Source organism: Miscanthus floridulus, chromosome 19, assembly GCF_019320115.1.
Source record: "Miscanthus floridulus cultivar M001 chromosome 19, ASM1932011v1, whole genome shotgun sequence".
NCBI lineage: Eukaryota > Viridiplantae > Streptophyta > Magnoliopsida > Poales > Poaceae > Miscanthus > Miscanthus floridulus.
Genome location: NC_089598.1, coordinates 57103307 through 57117086, shown reverse-complemented (window position 1 = coordinate 57117086; position 13780 = coordinate 57103307). Strand labels below are relative to the sequence as shown.

Genomic DNA, 13780 nt, shown 5'->3' with positions numbered 1-13780 from the left:
AAGCAAGAACGAGATAAACGCAATCTGAAATTGCAAATAAATATGAGGCTTATGATAATTAGAAAGAGTTCAAGTCTTTATTCAAAAGGACTAATCGCCACAGGCGAACAAGATCAAGAACTGGGGCCCTGGTTCACAGCAAGCGGCCTTGGCGGCGATAGTTGCAGCAAAACGACGTCTGTTTCACGAGAAAATCAAGAACTAAACAAAAACCCAAACCCTAAAGAGAGCGATGGCTGCTATTTATAGAGTCTTGGGCGTCACCCCCCTGGACGTGCCCCCTAATGGGCCCAAACACGATACACGATCCAACGAACCAAAAGACGGTGTCGTAGCACCCTGACAAATTCTAGATGCTGACTTGTTTAGACGATTCCTGTTGATTCCGAAGGTCTTTTGACATGAAACTACTTGGATTAGCTTCCTTATCAAATTATCTTTCCAACCATATATGGATCATCAAAAACGGAGTCCGGATACATCCTGGGTGACCAGTTTAAGGAAGACTAGTCCTAAAGCCCGAGATGGGCTCCAACTTCAGTTGGACTGGGCCTCCATCATGAGAAAGATGAATTGGATGCCCATGCTGGTCCTTCTCCTCTCCTTTGCTTGTGTGTGATGAAGAAGTGATGTCCTCATCATCCTCCCTTTCTTGAATTGAAGTCATCCTCAACTGAAGTAGATTGTCTTCTCCATTGGATGACAGCAACGATGGCTCTGGAAGAAGACGTTCATCTTGGCGCCCAATCCTTCGCAAAGGCGGCTGCCATGGTGGCTTCCCTGTTGGAAATTCATCCTCCTTCTCCTGCAAAAGGTTAGTACCAACAAGAGGCATAGCACAAGGAGTAGGACCAAGTGGACATATAGGCGATGTACAAGTTAGAGCATAACATGGTTCATCATGAACAGCAAGAACAGATTTAAGAGCAAATAAAACTTCTTTCATGTTACTTGAAGGTTCATTTAATGGTTTGCTAGAGTCTTTATCAAGGCCTTTCTTTTTCTTTTCAGCAAGTTTCTTTTTATATTGCATAATTTCAGCAGGTGTTAAACGAAGTAAAACAATGGTCTTTCTTTTAAACATAAAAGTATATCTATTTTGCCTACCATGATGTACAACATTATTATCATATTGCCAAGGGCGGCCTAACAAAAGTGAACAAGCTTGCATAGGCATGACATCAAAATCAGTATAATCATGGTATGACCCGATAGAAAAATGCACACGAGTAGATTGTGTTACCTTTGCCTTACCACTATTGTTGAACCACTAAACATGGTATAAATGTGGAAGAGCATGTGTAGATAAACCAACAATCTTGACAAGCTCAGAACTTACCAAGTTATTGTTGTTCCCTCCATCAATTATAGCATGAACACAGAAATTATTGACAATGAGGAACATTTGAAACAAATTATGGCATTGTAGCTTGTCTACTGGCTCAACTTGTGTACTCAAAACACGCTGAACAAGGATTGATTTATAGTCTGTAGTGCATGCCACACTATCAATTACCTCATCAGGATCTTCAGCACTATCCGCAAATTTATCTGCATAAAGATCAGTTGCAAGTGCAAATTCATTCTCTTCATCACTAGCACTAGCATACCCACCATCATCAGTAGCAATATATGCGCGTTTGCTGGGGCATTCTTTAGCAATATGTCCCATGCCCTTGCAGCGGTGGCACACAACTTTAGAAGAGCTGCTAGAGGAAGGTGTAGCAGATCCACTGGAAGGAGGTATGATAGGAGAACTCTTCTTTACAGGCGCTGGTGGTGTCTGCATATTAGAAAATTTACTCACCTCGGTTGGACGTGAAGGAATGGATGGAGTCATGGATCACCTAGGTTGTCGTCCCTGTACTTCCTTTTCAGCTTTAATAGCATAATAATATAATTGGGAAAATCTAATCCATTCTTTATAGTCAAGAACATCCTGTATTTCACGACGCAAACCTCCAAAAAATCTAGAACACTTATCCATATCATCCTCTTGTATGTTACTACGTGCTAGACCAATTAAAAGCTCATGATAATATTCATCAATAGTTTTACTATCTTGATTTAAACGTTGCAGTTTTAATCGCAGATCACGCTGATAGTATGGAGGAACAAATCTTGATTTCATTCATCATTTAAGTATAGTCCAAGTTTGAGGTATTTGAGCATTAGCATTAGCATTATTGCAAATATCATTCCACCAGAAAAGAGCAAAACTAGTAAACTCACTAGAAGCAAGTCTAACTCTATATTCTTCAGGTACTTGATGGGAGCTAAATTTTTTATCAATAGCCATCTCCCAATCTAAATATGCTTCAGGATCAGCAAAACTAGAAAAATGAGGTATCTTAAACTTGGTTTTAGAGAAAGGATCATTATTACCTTGGTTGTTACCTCCCATACCGCGTCGGTTAAAGTTCAACCGATTACGGTTACGTGCATCCTCAGCACATCGTTGAGCTTCGGCTTTAGCCTCCGCATCGCCATCGTCCTCCTCAGAGAGATCATCATCATCTTCTTCTTCAGGATGTGGTTCAGGATGTCATTGTTCAACATCTTCAATCCTCTTGGCCAAATTGGTGATTTGTTGAAGGATCTCATTAAACTTGTCATCAAGAATGGCATGAAGCTCATTCTTAGAAACACAGTCATTGAAATATGTAGGTGCGTCCTCGTTTCCTTGGCCGCTGCCTCTGGCTTTTCCTGACATGGTTAGTAGAAAGGAAAAGACAACACAAATAGTATTATCCGTACCAACTACTTAGGTTGTGGACAAGGAAAAATAAGGCACTCAACTCTCAAGCGTCTTACCACAGTCTTACAAGTGTTCTTACCAAAGCAACAGGCGGTGCAATCGGTCGATGACTTTGAGTGTAACAGTTGCAAGGCAAACCTATACTTGTTTAGAAGAAAGTAGAGCTTGGACAGGCACAATATAGTAGCAAGGAATAGCAAAATTCGCAATTGAATAGCGAAGCTGAATAAGTATCCCAAGTACTTGTCTTAGTTGTTGGCCTACTCATGTTCCAAGTACCAGATGTATCAAGTGATGTGAACAGCAAGAATATGATTAGGAACAAGGTAGAAATCAGCACACGCAAACATAGCTCAAATGACGCTCTCTATGTGCTCCTCAAGATATTGTTCCTCTTTTGCCCCTCTCTTTTTCCTCTATTTTTGAGTTGTCGTTGTTTTTTGAGAAATTTCAACTTTTTATTTTTATTTTTTTGATATTTTGTCTTCACTTAGGAGCACAAAAGAAGTAACCACAGAAAATATGAGCTTAAACAAGTGAAAGACGTGGCCTGTGGAATTTTCAGAAGACGTACTCGAAATCGACAAAAACCTTGTGACCACAAAAAGAGGATCTTGTGACCACTTTTTGACCAAAATAAAAATCTTCGGCCCCGGCAACGCCAAGGATAGATGGATCCGAAATTTTTTTTCTGATCGATTTTGATATATGGAACATCAAAATCTGAGTTCATATGCGAAAATTAGACCAGTTTTACGAAAGCACTCCGAATTAGAGGACAAAACGAGAACAATGCGCGTAAAATTGATCACGGCAGCAAGGATTTGATGGAAATAGTGAAGACAAGTGTAATAAATAAGATGGCGTAGACTAGGATTTGATGAATACAAAAGAAACTCAACAAGACTTGGAGATATTCACGGATTATGATGAAAAACAAAGGGGAAAACACAAACTGGACTAATAACGATCTAAAACCAGCAACAAGAACTTGACATAGGGCACAAACTCAATAACGCAAAACAGAGATGAAATTGCACGGCACAATAAGGCTATAGGACAGGAAATATGTGACAATGTATATTTTTTGGCTTTTTGTGGACTATAGGTAATGCAAAAACAGTAATAATCTAAAGGGAAAAACAAAGTTATACCTAACGGGTAACAAGGGCTCTGATACCATTTGATATAGACTAGGCCCGATCTTCCAAAAGGTATGATAGCGTCGATTGGTGGAGACTCGACGTTCACGATATAGGCTTCGAACTAAGACTGATTCGGACCCCCGCAACCGTTACACCACTACTCTGTTGGTTATCAACCACGCAAACGCGATTGACCTCGCTGAGAAGGCTTTCCTACAAGCGAATCGAGAACACAAGCAAGAACGAGATAAACGCAATCTAAAATTGCAAATAAATATGAGGCTTATAATAATGAAAAAGAGTTTAAGTCTTTATTCGAAAGGACTAATCGCCACAGGCGAACAAGATCAAGAACTGAGGCCCTAGTTCACAGCAAGCGGCCTTGGCAGCGAAAGTTGTAGCAAAATGACGTCTGTTTCACGAGGAAATCAAGAACTAAACAAAAACCCAAACCCTAAGGAGAGCAACGGCTGCTATTTATAGAGTCTTGGGCATCACCCCCCTGGACGCGCCCCCTAATGGGCCCAAACACGATACACGGTCCAATGGACCAAAAGACGGTGTCGCAGCACCCTGACAGATTATGGATGCTGACTTGTTTCGACGATTCCTGTTGATTCCGAAGGTATTTTGACGTGAAACCACTTGGATTGGCTTCCTTATCGAATTAGCTTTCCAACCATATGTGGATCATCGAAAACAGAGTCCGGATGCGTCCTGGGTGACCAGTTTAAGACAGACTGGTCCTGGAGCCCGAGATGGGCTCCAACTTCAGTTGGACTGGGCCTCCACCATGAGAAAGATGAATTGGACACCCATGCTGGTCCTCCTCCTCTCCTTGGATTGTATGTGATGAAGAAGTGATGTCCTCATCAGGGGCTATCCTTCTTGACTGTCCCGCTCCCTGATGGTTAGCATGTATGGTTCGGTCGCCTCGATAGCTAGTTCATGGGCGCGAATGTAATCAGTCAAACTATGGTGTGTGGTGTAAAGGGTTCTTAAGCTATCTTTCTTCGTAATATAATGAAGCGCAGCTCATGCGTTTTTGAGAAAAATATAGCGGTCTGATGCCCTTTATTGTAGCGGTCCAACGCATGCCTTCTTTTTCTTCCTCGCGATCTTTTGCGTCTAGGCTGGTTCCAACCTTGTGACTTGAACTTTGCTTGATCTATTGAGTCTTCAAACATGCTTCTAAATGCCTTACTTGAGATGGATCACCACGTTGCCTCCGTCCAAGTCACGTTTGCAACCTATTGGACTACAAAATAAGCACTTGCAAACACGTTAGTCCAACTTGATCTTGTTGATCATCAAATACCAAAATCTAAACTAAATGGGTCGATGGTCCATTTTTCTTATAGTGGCCTTCCGAGTTGAGTCTGTGATGGCGACGAGGGTCTGAGCCCCATCCTCTATGAACAGGCTGATTGTGGTGGTGGCTTCCACTGACGTGGGCGGGCTGTCCTTCTAGTGACACTCGAGCTCTAGCAATGGGTGTAGGGTGCCATGCGTCACAAATGCTTCTTCCTGGCAGTTCTGGGATGCTCTTCTTCTTTAAAGCAAAGTATGGTACCGTCTAGGATCTCCCTTTCTGAGGTTGACCAGGATTGACCTTGACGAAGTCTAGGATTTTGGCATCATCATTCAAGTCGACCTTGACCACTACCCTAGCCAAATTTTTGGAATCATGCCAATGGATGAGGATGCCAAACATAGAGACTGCTTAGCGATGGTTGTTGTATTCCTCAAATCCTTTAGGAACCCAACTAACATCACCTAGGCTTTCTTATCCAGATCAAAGGATCTAGCATTCACTGCCTCATCATGCTTAATGACTATCATGGAGTATGATCCAAAGCTAAAAACTGGGCCTAAGAACTTTTCTCTTTCCCTAGGACTGCCAAAGCGAACAAAAGAATCACCAAAAGGGCAATGCTGAATCTCTACTACACGCAACACATGATGGATATCTTTGAAGAACTTCCTAAGTTCTGTTGCAAGGACATTGAAGTCGTCCTTGTGGACCGGTGGCTCCAACTTCACAATCGCCAGGTCCTAATTGCTGAGGGTGTAGCATCCAACGATGCAAACTTCATGCCTCAGTGGTGGTCAAAGAGGGGGATCCTCCAGGGCGAACCCGAGCGAAAGGTGGGGGCGCGGATCAGTAGGGAAGTTTGCCATGGTGATCGATAGAGGCGATGAGGTTGGGGTTTTCACTGTTGGTGTGGAGGGGGAAGGATCATCTATGCTAGGCGGGTTCGTTGATTGGGGAGCGACTTCCAGGTGTATAAGAGACTTTCCAAGCGATGCTTTGCCTGCTTCTAGGTGACTGATGGGCCTGTAATTCCAAGAGTTTCGGGCCTTAGCCAGGTAGATGATCGATGTATGCCCATAATTGAAGCAAATTTTACACCTAACTAAATTGGCGCAAGTTCCCTTTATGTGACCATCAGTCAGGTAGCGATAGCACTGGGGCTATGCCTCAGGGGCCCAAAGGAGGCTGTGGTGGGATGAGAGCCCAACAAGGGAGCTTTTGAATTTGAATTTGGATTAGATGGGCTGGGTGGCGTTACTACAATGTGGCCCGGCGAGATTGCCGCTCCCTTCTTGATCACCCAGCGAAGAACACACTTTTGAGTTCTCTAAAGCTCGATAGCATGCTTCTGAAACCCCCAGGGAATTGGGAGGATCAGAAACGGGGGAAATTTGCGGGAAGGGTCCAAAAAATTCCACTGTTAATTTTTAGGATAGTTGAGACGCAAGAACACTGAGCGAGGAGGATTACAAACTGCATTAGCATAAGATTTATGTGATTTGGAACCAATTGTTGTCCATTCTGCCTCTTGCTCTTGATGCCAGAGATCAAGATCTTTCCTCCAATTTGGACCTCCATTTCCCCAAAGCAAGAAAAAGACTACACAGATCTTGCAAACGAAGTCTCTGATTTTCTAAATGAGAAATCCAGCTTCCTTGCGAGAGAGAGAGAAGCGGTAGATCCAACCTGAGAGATGAATGACTAGGATCCTTAGCAACTCCTCCAATGCAAGATTGAAGGAGGAGGCTGACTGAATCCATGTTCAGCCTAACAGCGGACCACACGATGCTAGCGACCAGAAAGAAACCATCGGACGAGGAGAAAGGAGGGAGACTAACCGAGCAGTTCAAACGGCGAGAGATGAGATCCTCAACTTCTAGGCCAGGTTGGAAGTCGAGGTCCTAGAGGCCCACCATCTTCAGGGGGGATCAGCACCGTGATCTATCACCGGAGATGGAGGGGGCAGAGGGAGGTGGGGGAGGGGGAGGGGGAGGCGCTCATTCTCCCGTTCTCCTCTTGTCCGTGGTGCTTGATGATTATAGTCATGTTTGTTGAACTTTGTCCTTTTCGTAAAAAAAAAACCATTGTTTACATGTTGTAACACATCTTGACTTGTAAGCCAAGCTGTACCAGCTATATATATTTGAATTAAAGGTCACCCAACCCAAAGGGTGTGAGATGTTTTCTCTAATTTTCTACAGATTTGAGGGCCTTCTGCTTTTGAAGGACTGAGTAGGGACTCTATTGAAGTGGATATTTTTTTCTACTAGCAAACATGCCCGTACGTTGCAACGGGATGCATAAGTTATTGTATGGTGTTCATGCTAATGAGAATGAAACAGCTTTTTTAGATTCAATTAAGCTTTACCCAATCTTGAATTAAAAAAATTCGAGACCTATAATAAATGCTAGAGCAATAAAAGATTAATCATGTATGAGAAATTGATAAGAGATTTCCTCAATTTAAATAGATGGCTATTATGTGTACCTGTTGTGGTGTGATTTAAGAAAGGTGAAAGCCTGTAATATGAGACACACATCTACATGCACGCCCTAACAAGACCATGATATGTGTGGTTTTGTAGCTCCAAACTCTCAATATTATTAGGTACAGGTAGATATATAGATATAGAAATCGTGGAAATAGTAGCCAATTTTCCATGGATTTTGCCATCAACTTTCGCGTTCTTATTTTGTTTATTATTCGCTCATTCGGTGTAGACTCTGTAGTGGCTTCACTATTTTTTTTAGAATCTCTTCGTTCTGTACCATTATAAAAGTTCGAAATTTCTATGAGCCATTAAAAAAGTTTATCGGTCATTAGTGCCTTAAAATTTTTATTCCTCTCGTGCCACTACTGCCACATTTGCTCCTCACGGTATCAAACTATGGTAAGAAAAGTCTGAAATAATGCCCTCAAATCTGAGCTGGGTGCAAAAGTTTCTAGTTCCTCCGGTGCCATCGGCAAGCCGGGTATTTTAAAGAAAAGAATGGCACTGGTTGCCTGCACCCACTTCCCAATTGGCTAGTTCGGTTGACTGCAAATTTGCCCGATGCATGCGCCCAAGAATCGATGGAGTAGCATGTTCACTTGCAGCCTGTTCGGGAGACCGTATCGTATCGTAGATTATTTATTGCTGGCTAGTTTGGTGTGAGAGAAAAACACTATTTCCAGCTAGAAATTTACGATTATTTACGAGCAAGCGAACAGGCTTTGATCGACAACGAGAAAATTGATCGAGTAGCACTGCTGTGGCCTGCCGCCTCAATTTTCCTGCTGCAGCTTCGCCTCAGCACAAGGCGCCGTCAGGCGTCAACCTGCTGCGGCCCGACGTGGTGCCATCGGCCTTCTAGGTGTCACGGCCCGACGCAGCACCATCGGACTTCACTTCGCCGCAGCCCGACGCATATATGGAAAATTAAAACGCTGAAAAAAAAAGAAACACGAACACGGAACGAGACACGGGGATGGAGCGAGTGGAAGGCAAAGCATGAACACGGGATGGATAGAAAAAAAATACGGAAAGGTATAGGTAGAAAAAAAATTCGTAGAAATTTTACCCATTTATTATTATATTAGGTATAGATATAGATATAAATATAGATAACAGCGCTTAAAAATAGGTTAGGGACTTTGCTGGAGTTACTCTTGTGACCCTAAATCATACCATGCCAAATGTAGAATCTTTAGTCGCGAGAGCCAAAGCCAACACAATTGCGATCTTCCTAGGTAAGCCTATCTCATAAGATCCTATCCTATAAGAAATTAATTAAAGGCACAGGATCCGCTGCATTCTCTTCCCCACCGATGACACGTGCTGTCATGTGCTAGGCGAGAACCCTAGGTGTAGGTCTAGGAGCCGGTGCTATGTCAAGATCTACGACCTCGATCTACCACCAAGCTCAGATGTACCTAATGGCAAGACCACTAACTTCAGTCCATGGTTAGTCTTCACGATCCAACTAATTTAAGTCGTGTTGATCACTACATGAAAAAAAAAAAGATTTGTAGCAATGGAACAAATTTTTTTGTAGGGACGGCTGGTGATGGAGCCGCCTCTACAGTGACGTGCTCGGAAGCCCAGACACCAGCCGCCCCTACAAATAGAACAGCAGGGGCGGCTGGTGATATGAGCCGTCCCTACAAATAGGTCTGATTTGTAGGGGCGACTCACTCACCAGCCGCCTCGGCGTTGCTATTTGTAGGGGCGGCTGGTGATTGAGCCGCCCTTACAAATGCCCTCGTATAAATACCTCTGATTTGTAGGGGCGGCTCAATCACCAGCCGCCCCTACAAATGACCCACATATAAAGTAAACTGCGGCACTTTCTTCCTCCTCGGGTCACTCACTTCAACCCGTGAAAGAAAAGTGGGGAGGCCTTGGGCACCTCCCAAAAATTGCTCTACTAAGGGGGAAGGTTTTGGTCTCAAATCCTTTGGTGGAGAGGTTGTAGAAGGTAAGAAAATGCTATTCCATATTTTTTTTTGAAGTTTTAATGGTTGGTTAGTGAGTAATTAGAGTTTTGTCTTTCTCTCTCTCCTATGATGCTTGAGCTACTTATAAAGCAAATTATACCCAAGTTTTGAATGTACTAGGATAAATTAGGGAGAGAAACAAGATCATACCCTTATTTGGTCCATGTTTCTTGAAGAGTAAAATACACCGGAGGTCCATTAACTTTAATTGGGGTGTCATCTAGGTCCATCAACTTTAAAACCGTATTTTTGGGTCCATTAACTTTCGTTGGGGTATCATTTAGGTCCATCAACTTTGTAACTATATTTTTTGGTCCATGAACTTTTAAAATGGTTCACTATAGGTCCATGCCATTTATTTAATCTTAAATCCAATGCATGCATGCATGCACGTCGGCTTCGGCCTCCGGTCGTTGCGTCGGTGGAGACCAGCCAAGGCCAGCGTCCGTCATAGTGGGGCAGTGGCTGGCTGTGGCTGCCCTGTGCTGTGCCCGCCCACCCACGTGAGCCCACGCCGCAAGGCTCAGTGGCTCTCACCGGCACTGCGGCGGCGTGTGCGGGCTCCATCCGAGGGAGGCGTCCGCCTCTGTCCAGAACGCGGCGGCAGCGGCCCAATTCTTGGCCCTAGCGTGCATGTCCACGACGATGATGTAGTCGCCGGCGTTGGCGGCGCTGAGGCGCCTCAGCTCCTCAAGTGCGCGCTCAGCGAGATCCAGATCCCCGTGGATCCAGCACGCATTCAGCAGGCTTCGCTAGGCCATGTCCATCGGCCCCGTGGGCATGCTCCCGATGAGCGTGCGCGCGTCGTCCAGCCTTCCGGCGTGGGCCATCAGGTCCACCATGCAGCCGTAGTGCTATGCGTTGAGCGCGACCTTATGCTCCAGCCGCATGCGGTCGAAGCACCGTAGCCCGTCCTTGAGTAGACCGTCACAGCTGCAGGCGTTCAGCACGCCACGTAGGCCGCCGCATCGGGCGCGTGGCCTTCACTGACCATCGCGTCGAACACCTGCAGCGCCTTTCGCCCGTCCCCGTGCAGCGCCAAGCCGGATAGCATGGCGTTGTACATCCACGTGTTCTTGCCGTCCATCGCGTCGAACATCGCCGTGGCCTTCTTGATGCTGCCGCACTTGACGTACATGTCAACCAGGGACGTCTGCATGATGGTGTTCACCCTCGCGGTGTTCCTCAGCAGCGCGTAGTGGACGCTCCGCCCGACGTCGAAGGAACCTAGGTGCGCACACGCCGAGAGCACGCTGACCATGGAGCTCTCATCGGGCCTCCACCTATCGAGCACCATGGCGCCGAACAATTCGAGGCATTCGCGCCACAGCCCGGCCTTCGTGTACACCGCGAGGAGTGCGCTCTAGGAAGCCATCGTCCGCTCCTCGGTCTCCACCCGGTCAAACACCAGACGAGCCATCGCCGGCTAGCCGCACTTGCCATAGAAGCTGATCAAGCTGTTTTGCACGTGCTCGTCGTACTGGAACCCAAGCTTCATGATGTGCGCCTACAACTGCCAATGGAAACAAAGAAATGTCACATGTCAACGATTGTAGAAGAGCACACTGCTTGGTCGAGTGTGAGCTGAAGCTGTCACCTGCCTCCCTTCTTGCAAGGCCACGAGCTGCGCGCACGACTTGAGTACGAACGGGAACGTGTAGCTGTCAGGCCCGACGCCCGCCTCTAGCATGTCAACGTACAGGCACAGCTGCTCCTGAAGGCCTGGTGGCGTGCTGGCCGCGATGCTGCTCCTGAAGGCCCGGTGGCGGGTGGGGCAGCGGCGCCGGCGTGGGGACCAGGGTCTGTGGGCACGCCCAGTGGTAGCCTGCGCATGAGGCGGTGACGTCCCCATGCTGATGGACATGACGAGGAGGTCGTCAATGGTGGCCGCGGCAAGGAACTCGCGTCGGTTGTCGAGCACGTGAGCGATGGCGGCTGCCATGGGGTTGCCCACAGGCGAGACAGGCTAGATTTGGGTGTGGCCATAGACGACGTCGTCGTGTCGGCGTCCGACAACCACTCCTCCCCGGCGGCGCCACCTGCAGCATCGCGAGCTCCATGACGAGACCTGTTGCGCCAGCGCTGAGGAGACCCGAGCTGGAGGCGGCCGTGATCCGCGTGACCAGCCACGACGAGCGGTTCGTGGACTACAGGAGCGCGACGGGGTTGTTCGCGCTAGCGCGCGCGTTGACGCGGGGCTGTAGCCGCTCATGTGGGTGCTCGCGCGGGGTGTCGGCGCCTGCATCGTCACGTTCACCGGGTCAAGATCCTGTTCCGCTCGACAGACAAGCGACGGCGGCGAGTGCAGGCATGGCTCCACCGACGCAATGACCGGAGGCCGAAGCCGACGTGCATGCATGCATGCATTGGATTTAAGGTTAAATAAATGGCATGGACCTGCAGTGAACCATTTTAAAAGTTCATGGACCTAAAAATGTAGTTACAAAGTTGATGGACCTAGATGACACCCCAACGAAAGAGTTAATGGATCCAAAAATACAGTTTCAAAGTTGATGGACCTAGATGACACCCTAACGAAAGTTAATGGATCTCCGGTGCATTTTACTCTTTCTTGAATTTAGTGAACAATTAGTTAGTTTTATGGATGTTTCATGTGCATGTGGATCTAGATCTAGGGTATGGTTTTTTTATTAATTTCATTTTTGTAAATTTATGTTTGATGAAATTGGACTAGGGTTTGGATGAAAGATATTGGGTAAAATATAATTATTGCTAATTGTTGTCCTTGAAATTGTTTATTGTAATCAACAAATATGTACTGGGTTTTCAGCAAATGTGAAAAAGCTAGTGTCAATGAAGGACTTGTCAATAACACACTGCAAGGCTTACGATTGTCATGTGATGTTGACAGTGTTTCTACCTATTGCAATCAGGGCTATAAAGCCAGAGTTCTTGAAAATGGCCATCACCCGCATGTGCTACTTCTTTTCGAAGATCTCACAGAAGACAATTGGCAAGCAAGAGCTGAGTAACCTACATGAATTTGTGGTGGAGACACAAAATCAACTAGAGATGTGTTTACCTCCTGCTTTTTTTGATATAATACCACATCTCATGATTCACATGGTTCATCAGATACAGGCGCTGGACCCTTGCTACTTGCATGAAATGTGGTCCTACGAGCGGTTCATGTTGGTTCTAAGTCAATACGTGCATAATCGAGCATACCCAAAGGGCTCCATGATAGAGGGTTACAGTACTAAAGAAGTCGTCGAGTGCTGTCAAGAGTACCTAAAAGTACAGAAAGGGATTGGTAAACCCGATTCTCGTCACAAGGGTAGGCTGGCTGGGAAGGGAACCAGTGGTAGAAAAGTGTTCATCGACCATGATTACAAAGAGGTGAGTCAGGAGCATTACAATGTCTTACAGAGTACACAACTGATGCAACCATACATTGATGAACACTTGGCTATCATTATGACGGAGAGAAATGGTCGTTCGGATGATTGGGTCATGAAACAGCATAAGCAACCACTAACTACATGGTTGAAGGACCAAAGCATACCGTCTGAAGAAACCATAGACTCTATTACCATCAGTAGTTTGGTGGAGGGGCCATCATGACAAGTGACATCTTGGAATGCTTATGACATCAATGGGTACACATACTATACCCATGCAAAGGATAGTAAATATGTGAACCAAAACAGCGGCGTTCGAATAGAGGCTCTCGATGGATTAGGGTAAAAGATCCAATACTTTGGCATCATTGAAGAGATATGGGAACTTGACTATGGAAGAGATATAACGGTGGCCCTGTTTTGATGCTGCTGGATCAAACAACACCAACTAAACGAGATCGGATTGAGAGTTCTGGACCACAAGAATCTAGGCTACCAAGATGACCCTTGGGTGCTCACTTCATGTGTCGCACAAGTTTTCTATATGTCTGACCCACAAAGTAACCTCCCCCTAAAGAAGAAGACAAAGCACGTGGTTGCCTCCGGGAAACAGCACATTATTGGAGTTGATGGCGTGGACGATGTTGAAGCTTATAATAACTACGATGAGATGCCGCTATTCACAGACTTTCCTAAAAAGATCTGTGTTGTGGAAAAGAACCT

At 45.7% G+C, this 13780-nt stretch overlaps 1 pseudogene; it reads right to left on the bottom strand.

Annotated features, from left to right (window-relative positions):
* Nucleotides 1-10228: 10228 nt before the first annotated feature.
* On the bottom strand, nt 10229-11637 carry LOC136526074 (pentatricopeptide repeat-containing protein At1g31920-like; annotated as a pseudogene).
* Between the last annotated feature and the right edge of the window lie 2143 nt (nt 11638-13780).